Raw genomic sequence first — 9,381 nt, forward strand, 5'->3', positions numbered from 1 at the left:
GCGGCAGGTGGTGCGTGCCGGCACTCAGGCCCGGCCTCGCCACGGCCCCCCCGCGCGGCGCCGGCTTGGTATGCGCCGGGCTGCGGCAGCGCGGCAAGGCGGGCGCGGCCCCCGGCATCGCCGCGCCGTGGTAGGCGCCTCCGGGGGCGGGCTGTGGCCCGGCTCGGGGAGCGGAGCCTGCCGGTACTCGTGCGGCCCTGCGGGGCTGTCCGTCTCCGGGTCGCTCCTTTGCAGCTCTTCCCGCTTCGGCTTTTCCTTCGTGTTCGCGCAGCGCTCTGTTGGCGGGGCTGGCGGACAAAGGGCGGTGTGGGAGCGGGGTTGTCGGGCTGAGCCTGGCGGGGCAGCTGCCTGATGTGCGCCCGTCTGAGTCCTGTGCCGGGGAGAGCTGGGGAGAAAGGCGAGGCTTTGTGCTTTGGAGCCCCGTCCTGCGGCCTCGCTGGGCGGTGAGGGGCCCGTCCTGTGCTGGGGAGGGCGTGGGAGAGCACAGGGAGACCAGCGGCAGGGAGAGCTGCAGGTTGGCATAACGGCCCTGCGGGTTTAACTGAAACGAGGGGTGAAACGCCACTCTTAGTTCTTCAGTGAAGTGCTACAGCACATAACGTTGGATTTCTTTCATATAGCTTGTTATAAGAACATACGTTGTATAATCAATGAGTATATAGACGTAAAATCAGTGACAATACAGAGAAGAATACTGGGCTTACCAAAAAAAAGACTCCACGAGGAGCCATCTCCAGGGAGAGACCCCTCCCCAGCGGCAGTCAGCCCTGGAATGGGCTCTAGCAGAGGTGCAGCCTGGCTGCAGCCCTTCCACTCACACAGCTCAACTGCCTTCACCTGTGCTCCCACGGCTGACTCAGCGCTCGCCTCAGGTGGTCAATCAGAGGTTCAGGCCGTGATTCAACAGTTCCTGTACATACATCCACTGAAAAACGTGGAGTTTATGCAGATAAAAGCCACATGCGTTGTGGTAACTGCCTTTTTACTTGTGTATCTACAGGGAGCAGCACGCCAGCACTGTTTCCTAGAACCTGTCGCTTACTGTGCAGGTGAGCTCAGTGTAACTGTGTCTGTAGTTTCTCATAATCGGTTGTGACTGTGGCCCTTTAGATGTGCTCTCCAAAAGAAGCACTGCTAGAAGTGTGACGGCTTCCAAATGTGGGAGCATTTCTGCAGGTGTCCTGCTCTTGTCTTTTAACAAGTCTGTTCAACAGTAGGCCTAAGTTCCCTTCTGCTACCAAAATCCAGGAATGAAACTTGACGATGTGAATGACAGATTAGGAAGCAGATATTACTTTATTGCAGTGCTTGGTGCATGAGGGATTGCCCCTCACCATCTGAAAGCACACAGATTTTGTATACTTTAATACACAAATATTCATAGGGTTTCCTCAGAGTGCCCACCTAGTCCCAGAATTGCTATACATATTAAAATCTGGTGCTATGCATACACCGTGTTAGTGTGGTTGTCTTGCAAGGGGGTCTGTGGTGGTTGTGAGGTTCCACTGGGAGGTGCTATCCAGGTGAAGGGTTGTGTGTTATGTAGGCCAGGTCCTGTACTTGGTCAAGAACCTATTTACAAAACCATGACCGTTGACTTAGTTTCTAATGAGCACATCAATCTTGTTATAGTGCTTGTATCATCAGCCCTACAGTGTACCTCCTCAAGGCTGGTGAAATGCTGAGGCTCTACTTTTAGGCTCCAGAAGTCCTGCTTATCTAGGACAGAGAGTCTTCTCTAGACAAAATACCAGTCGGCTGAAGAGTTTGAACTCATTGCTAAAGGCTCTGAACTTATTGCCAGGTATGAATATGAGGATTTATAGGGTTTTTGCAAGATGGGATCGCACAAAGATCGCAAGCTATCATTTGTGACTGCAGCAAGACTGTACTGCTGCAGTGGTATTCTTTGAGGGGAACCTGAAATCTGCTGATAGAATTGGTTTCTCTGCCACTAGTTTTCATTAAAGCCAAATGTATCTGTGAAGTTAATTCATTATCTCATAGTAAAGAACAGCTCACACATGTAAGCTGAATTTGTTTTGTGAAATGCACAGATTATTTTGCTTACAGGGTTTTAAAATATACTGTCTCCAGGCTGAACAAATGCCTAGTTTCACTGGGCCCAGGTGAGAACATCTGATTAGGAGTTCTCATCTAAATAAGGTATGAAATTCCCAACCAGCTCTCCAGTGAGGGCTGAATACATGTGAAGAGAGCAGCAAAATGTGTGTACCTCCATCGAATCTCTGTAGGTAAGCATTATCTTGACACTTTCAGCTGGTTTTCAGAGGTGTATTAAGAACAGCTTAAAGATACAAAGCACATTTTCACATTCTTGTTTGAAAGATGGACACAGAAGTATTATGCAGGTGGTATTTGAACCACATCCCTTGGCTTCTAACCTTCACTGTCTTTTTGGTCGAGCCTCAGTTATAATTTTACTAAGAAATATATTGAATATGCTCGAATTGATGTTAACTTCCATTGTCACCAAAGGAGGGCATTTAAAACCGTGAATACTATCACAGGAAGACGGAGCTGTTGATTTGTAATGGTGATTTTGCTTTAATATGCACTTCTGCCACGTTGAAGTTCTCTAAGTTTAATCGCTGTGTGATAAGAAGAGGCAGCTTGTAGACAGGATATTAAACCTTGATTTCTATCATACCAAACAATTGCTGTATCTTCACCACTTCTTAAAACTGACATCCTTTCCTTTCAGGTTGACGTGTCCTACTGTATTATTTAAGACTTGATTATTGCAGTTGAAATTGGGTTGTTTTTTTTTAGTGCAAAACTATGTACTTTAATGGCTGTATTTCATCCATCTTCACTGTGAATCTGAATCTAACTTGATGTCTCACAAACTGCCCAGTTGATGCTTTCCTGGCCAGGTTTCCATGTGAACAGAGTGAGCACACAGCTATGTAATGTGTCACCAATCCAATTGCAGGCAGCACAGTGCTTGGGAAAAGCTTTACCTGGTGTTCATCATGAGTAGGAGTCGTCCCCACCTGTGAAGCCTGGGTTCCTGATGGAGAAGTTGCTGATCCTCCTCACCTGTGTCATCCAAGTGGTTTAGAGGTGAATAAAATATGATGGCCTATATCAGAAAAGCATTGGAAGTTTGGCTTCGTAATTATTTATAACTGATATCTCTTGAAGATGTGGTCAGAGCAGCTATCAAGACGCAAATATTGCCAGTAAGGAGTGCCTATGTGCATGGGCAGGTGTGCAGGCTGTGCTGGGAGCTGAAGAAGTCACGGCTGTCCTAGAACAGTTTTCTAACACAGAAATACCATAAAGAACCACCAGCTCATTCTCAAAATTGACAAGGCAGATGCAGATGGTGTTTGTAGGCAATATCCTGGAGGCAGCAGGGGTAGGAGTGCGCCAGTTCCTGATTTCTCTGGCATATCTTCCCAAAGAAGGACATAGGAAAGATGTCCCCTCTTATGCAGGCATCTCATCCCCAATTTTGTGTGCTTTCACCTCTGCAAGCCGTGATCCTTCTTGCATTGCTGCCTGCTTCTATCCCCCAGCAGCTCCCCTCCCCAGCGCTGGTGGGAGTGTTTAGCACAGGAACCCCAGGTCTGGAGTTTTAAAATCCTTTTTTCTTGCCTTCTTGGGACCTTTTGCATTTGCTTTATGTTGGTACATACATGTCTTTCACCACACCTTCCTCTCTGGCCTCTGCGTGTGGAGCAAGCAATGGCTTGCTGCTGTTTCTTGGTCACCCCTGGCCAGCAGGGTGAGGCCTTGTCCATGGAATGGGCTCCTGTCTGCCCAGCTGAGGGCAGCGTTAGCTCTGCTTCCAGCTAAGTCTTGGGATTCAGTTTATAAAGGAGCAGCTGTTAAAGGGAAGAAGGAAAAAAAAACAAAGAACACTTCAAAGATATATTTTTTTCAATTTCAGAGGAAAAAATCCTGTCCTGCTCGAAGTGCACTGGTAAAAATGATTTCGGTTGCTGTCGTGTTAAGCAATGAGCAAATGGGTCTGAAAAACAAGGTTGCCTTAGCAACTACGGCCCTGGTTTCTGGATAGTTTGGAGCTATTGGTTTCTAATAGGGAGATTTCTTGAACTCAATCTGGGCACTGGGAGAAAAAGCCTGCCAAAATGGCATTCTGTGTGAAGGCGGTCGGGTTCTGTTCTGCTGCAGTGTGGTTGCTGCATGGCACGTGCAGCACAGCTTGCTCCTCTGTTGGAGCTTCAGCTCTTATTCAAGGGTTGAATTGTTTATTAAAATACAGTTTGAACTTTGATGTTGTGGCAAGGTTCAGCTTTCTTTTCTTTTTTTTGGGGGGGGATGGGGGGGGCAAGAAATAATGCAGTTTGCTTTGGGTAGCTTGCTGGTCTCTGGGCATCTTAGTGTGCGCTCCGAGGTGAACAACTGGTGTGTCTGCAGAGCTTGTGTTCCCACCTGTTGTGCTTTTAGACCTTGTTAAAGCTCATTTTGGTGCCTGGTTACCGATTTTGATACAGCTAATAAGGGATTTTACGCTCAGTATTGCTGTGTCCTACGCTATTGTTTTCGTGTGCTTGTTTTGTTTTGCAGGAATCATGCCATCGGACACAGATCAGTAATGCTTGTTGCTTGATCCAACTGCTGTATAGCTGATGAATTCATGGATTTAAGACAAATAATCCGTATTTCATTACTAGCAAGTGCTAGAAATAAAAATGTACTCTGCACTATTGCTTGGAAAAACAAATCCTGAAGTCGTAAGAGAGGATTAAAGTTGAAAAAAAATCTCTCAAGAGAAAAACGAAGGGAGTAATGACATCTGCTTAGCAGCATCCAGCCCCTCAGCCTGCAGCACGGACCTCTGGAGCCCTTACACACGGAATAAAAGGGGATGCAGTGAGTGAGGAGCAGCAGAACTGCAAGCAGAGCAGCGCTACTGGTGTAAGATGGCATTAGGAAGAGTGGAGTTTTGTTAATGGGTCATGGAAAGTAGGTTCTACCTCTCATAATGCTAACTGTCTTATTTTTGTTTCATTTCCTTCCCAGGGTGGTGTTCTACCATGGCGGTAAACAAAGCCATCGGTTGCAGACTTCTGCACCAATTCAGGTGGCTCCATTGCAGGTGTAAGGTTGGAGGTGTGAGGTTTCTCAGCAGTGGGACGTTACCACCTAGCTGTGAGCTGGCTTCGCTCTGGTGGGTGTCCTGCTGTTGTTCCCCCACAGTGAGCTGTGTTCTGGTTCTGTTGGAAGGCTGCCCGGTCCTTCTGCCGGGTTTATATTCCACTGAAACGCGTGGCTATTCAAGTGACCAACCTTTTGGAGTGTCTCGTTTGGCTTTGCCTTAAATGTTTGCTGCTCCTACCCCTTCCCCCCTTCCTACAGAGGCCTTTTTATAGGTGGCCTGTAGTGCCATAAAGTTTTTGCTTAGAGTTGAGCATTTTCCTAAGCTTATGGGGTTAACCACGATTATGGGAGAGTTCTTGAAGCATTTTTGAATGTAATGCTTTTATTTAATGTTTGTAAGCAAGTTCAAAGGTGTCAGATACAAATGTCCCAGTATGGCACAAGGACGAGACGTGGCATTGGGGATTGGGCTGTTCTGTTGCTAGTGCACACAAATGTGGCAATGAACTTTTTCCCTCGTGCTTTAGAGCATTAAAACAGCTGTTTTGGATCAGAGCAAAGTGGGCAGCAGCTGTGGCAGTGATCTGCCTGTGATTAGTGGGCTCAGGCACTCGTGGAGTCACAGATGGGCTTTGTGCTCTTAAGGGCACTGTGCTTTTAGGGCTCCCGCTTTTGCACCAGTGTACTTCTTAAAGTGCTAAAAGTTTTCCCAGCTGGAAGTCCTCACAGCATCACACAGCAAAGAGCTCTGGGTTTCAGCATCCACACAAAGGCATCGCGCAGTCCGCCTGTGTTCCAATGGGCACAAACAGCACTGATTGCGTATTAAAGCCATTGTCACCATCACAACCTGGGAGGAGAGCAGAGTGCCAGGACGCTGCAGGACCCCAAAGATTATGTCTTATAAATAAACAGCTCAAATTTGTCTGAAGCCTCAGCGTGCGATGTATGGAGCGTTGCATTCTGACCGTGTTACGCCAAGATTGCTGCTAATGGCTTTTGGCAGCACAGCCACCAAGTCAGAAAGCTGAGATGATTGCGGATTGTCTGCTTCCATACACATCATACAGCTGCCTGGGAGACGGTGGAGGCAGCGCCTAATTGATGTTTGTTCTTGTCAATGTGTGATCAGGTTTTGATGCAAGGTTCTCCTCTTTTGTGCTCTTCTGGTCAAATTTTCGTTTAAATTTGTATTCTGTGCTGAACAGTAGTGCCAGCAGAACCATAAGCGAGGAGTTTAAATTTAGGATGTGTTGCAGAAATCCAAAAATGCTTTACTGTTTGGGTAAAAATGTTTTTGTGTTTTTTTTCCCCTTCAGCTGCTGCTCTGCATGCCATAAAACAGCAATCCGAAGGGTTTGCTCTGAAAGCATCTCTTTGTGCCCTGGGCCAGTGACCCCACTGCTGTGCCAGTGAATCATGGCAAGCTGGAGGAATCTCCCTGATTTCTGAGCTCCTAATCCCGCAAAGCCTGTAAATGATGGCTGGCTTAGCTTTGTTTCTGATAAAACGAGGCTTATGAGATGATGACATTTGCTGCCTGTTTCTCCTCCGCTCCGTTCCGTGTCACCACCCAAGAGATCTCTGGAGCCCATCAGTGCAAGGCTGTGTGCCTAGTGCTACAACACTACCGCGTGCTGGAGAGCAGGGAGGAGCCTGGGTGAATGTATGGGAATGAATTTGGCTGTGTTAGCACTCCGATCCCCTTCTGCATGATGTGCTTCCCCTGTTCTGCAGTGTCTGATGCAGGTATTGGGTCAGCCCAGTGATGTTTGCTTCCCGGAGAGCACGCATGGAACCTGCTGATGGAGTTTGTTAACAGCCCTGCTGTTCCTTAAGCCAAGCTGGGTTTTTGCTTTGATAAAACCTCTGGGCATGGTGTGTGGCTGTACAGAGTGTGAGAACTCGGGGAGGTTCTTTACTCTGAGAGTGGTGAGGTGCTGAACAGCTGCCCAGAGAGGCTGTGGATGCCCCGTCCATCCCTGGAGGTGTTCAAGGCCAGGTTGGATGGGCCCTGGGCAGCCTGGGCTGGTATGAAATGTGGAGGTTGGTGGCCCTGCCTGTGGGGGGGGGGTTGGAGCTTCATGATCCTTGGGGTCCCTTCCAACCCAACTGTTGTATGGCTCTATGAGAAGGCTGGGGCGGTGTGTGTGCACTGTGGGGAGGGAGCACTGCCTTCCTCCTGTGGTGGTCCCACCGCACAGTGCTGCAGTCACTGTCCCACCTGCCAGCAGCTGGCTGTGCTGTGCAACGCAGCCACCAAAGGATTTCCTCTTAAAAGATATGAATAAAAGTGTCTGCCATCGCAGCAGGGATTCTGTGAGTGGCAGCTCAAATTAGAAGGTAGAAAGGTACATTTTTATTAATACATGCAAAGTCAGTGAAAGCTCACACCGCATTCTGTGCTTTTATCCAGAGCAGTCAGGCATGCTGTGTCCTGTTCTTTCCCAGCTGCAGAGGTCACAGGTGGGACAACAAACTCCTGGTTCAGGGCTCTTAACTCTCACCAATTTGAAGTATTTGATGTAAAAATACATTTTGCAGCCTGCTTCATTTATTTCCAAAGGTGTTTCTATGAAAATCTGCATTGAACCTCAGACGTGGCTAGCCAGCAAGCAATGCACTGTGAGTGGTCGCATTCTGTAGGGTTCTCTTCTGCCTGCCTGTCTTCAAATGCACTGCAGAGCACTCAGACCTCCTACAGCACAGCCCCGGGGATGTTACACGGTCTGTAGCTGCCTTTGGTACCGTGGAACCATGCCTTACACTGAGCCTTGCACCCTTCTGAGCACAGTAAGGTTCCTGCTGGAGCTTGGATGTGCCCGCCCAGCTCATGGAGGTGCGGGGCTGGGGAGGTGTGCTCTGACACCACGGAGCTGAAAGAGTGGAGGAGCAGCACCATCGTGCTCACACGGTGCTGTACCTTCTGTCTCTCCTTTATTTTGTAGCTTCACTATGGATGGAAATGTGGTCTTTCAGCCATAACCGTTCCACGCCATCTCCTTCTCTTGGACAAGTTTGAGATGGTGTCAGTGTTTGCAGGTAATTCACTGTTCCTGCGTTATGCAGGGTGTGAAATTGCTGCCTGTGCTTGGCCAAGCGTGCCTAACATCCACTGGGGATTTTCAGGGTTTATTTTTAGCTTTTCCCAATAATTCACAGCTTTGGATTAAATTTCACTCTATGGAGCAGTTGAAAGCAGTTGGTGTATGCTAAACGTCTGTCACTGAAAACCGTGACCTACAAAAACTCTGCTATAATATCCTAAGCAGCGACTTACTCACATCCACACATGCTGGAAGCGCATTCGGACCGAGCTTTGCTTTGCAGCATTGCATCATCCAGGCTGTGCTGCTGCTTTCCTTGGTGGGAAAGGAGAGGAAAGGCTGAAGAGATGTGAACCAAAGGAAAAGCAGAGGGTCGTAGAATCGTTAAGGCTGGAAAAGGCCTTTGAGGTCACTAAGTCCCACCCCAGCCCTTCCCCACCGTGTTTGCTAGCTGTGTCCCATGGCTTTATGCAAGGAAAGCACATGAGGTTGACCTTTTATAGCACTGCTGACTCTGAAGAGTTTATTATGTACTTTCTAATGGTGGTGGGGGTTTTTTAGTTTATCTTCTCGGAGTACATTAGAAGAAAAGCACAAGTAGAGGAACTGTCAAGGTGTTTCAATGGCACCTGTCTAAAGGAAGGCAGATCGATCAGCCCCGAATGTGAGGAAGTGTGCATTGGTTGTGGGGCTGCCAGCAGAGCTCCTGAGCTCTCAGCTCCTGATGCAGCATTCCACTTCTTTCCTCCTGTTTCACAGAACCACAGAAAGACTTGGATAGAAGGGGCCTCAGAGGCCATCTGGTTGCCAGCCCTTAAGCACGGCTGTGCTCATGTGGGTGGCTGCCGAAATGCTTCTCCTGCAGCACAGGACTGCTCTTTCTCCCAGACACCAACCTGGTGCAGTGATCTGCATTGACCACAGTAACTGTGAGCATAACTCTTATGGCTGGGAGAGAAATAATGTTGGCTTCTGGCCTTGGGATGGAGCTGCGTGAAGAACTGAACATGAAAGCAAGGAAGGTGACATCCTGGTCAAGTATTTCTCGAAATAGACTTTTAACCCTCATGTACTTTCTTATCTTTAGGACTTTTTAGGACAAAATCTGCATGTGAGGATGGAGCCCTTGATGGGAGCGTGCAGCAGTGCTGGTGGCTGTGTTGTGCCAATGCTGAGCAGCACTGACCAGCCCTGCTGCTCTCTTGAAGCCAGAAAATAGACAGCAGTGCCATAGTGCTGC

The 9,381-nt window shown here is 48.3% G+C and overlaps 1 long non-coding RNA gene across 5 annotated transcripts; it reads left to right on the top strand.

Annotated features, from left to right (window-relative positions):
* Positions 1-56: 56 nt before the first annotated feature.
* LOC107053905 lies at positions 57-6,019 on the top strand. Of its 5 annotated transcripts, none has more exons than XR_003076301.3 (3): positions 57-2,255; positions 2,957-3,087; positions 4,561-6,019. It is a non-coding gene; the product is annotated as an uncharacterized LOC107053905 (long non-coding RNA). The 5 variants fall into 5 exon arrangements; XR_003076303.3 differs by having other exon boundaries at positions 57-514; positions 1,001-3,087; XR_005861781.2 differs by having other exon boundaries at positions 57-183; positions 1,001-3,087.
* Positions 6,020-9,381: the final 3,362 nt, after the last annotated feature.

Source organism: Gallus gallus, chromosome 7 (genome assembly GCF_016699485.2).
Source record: "Gallus gallus isolate bGalGal1 chromosome 7, bGalGal1.mat.broiler.GRCg7b, whole genome shotgun sequence".
Classification (NCBI taxonomy): Eukaryota; Metazoa; Chordata; class Aves; order Galliformes; family Phasianidae; genus Gallus; species Gallus gallus.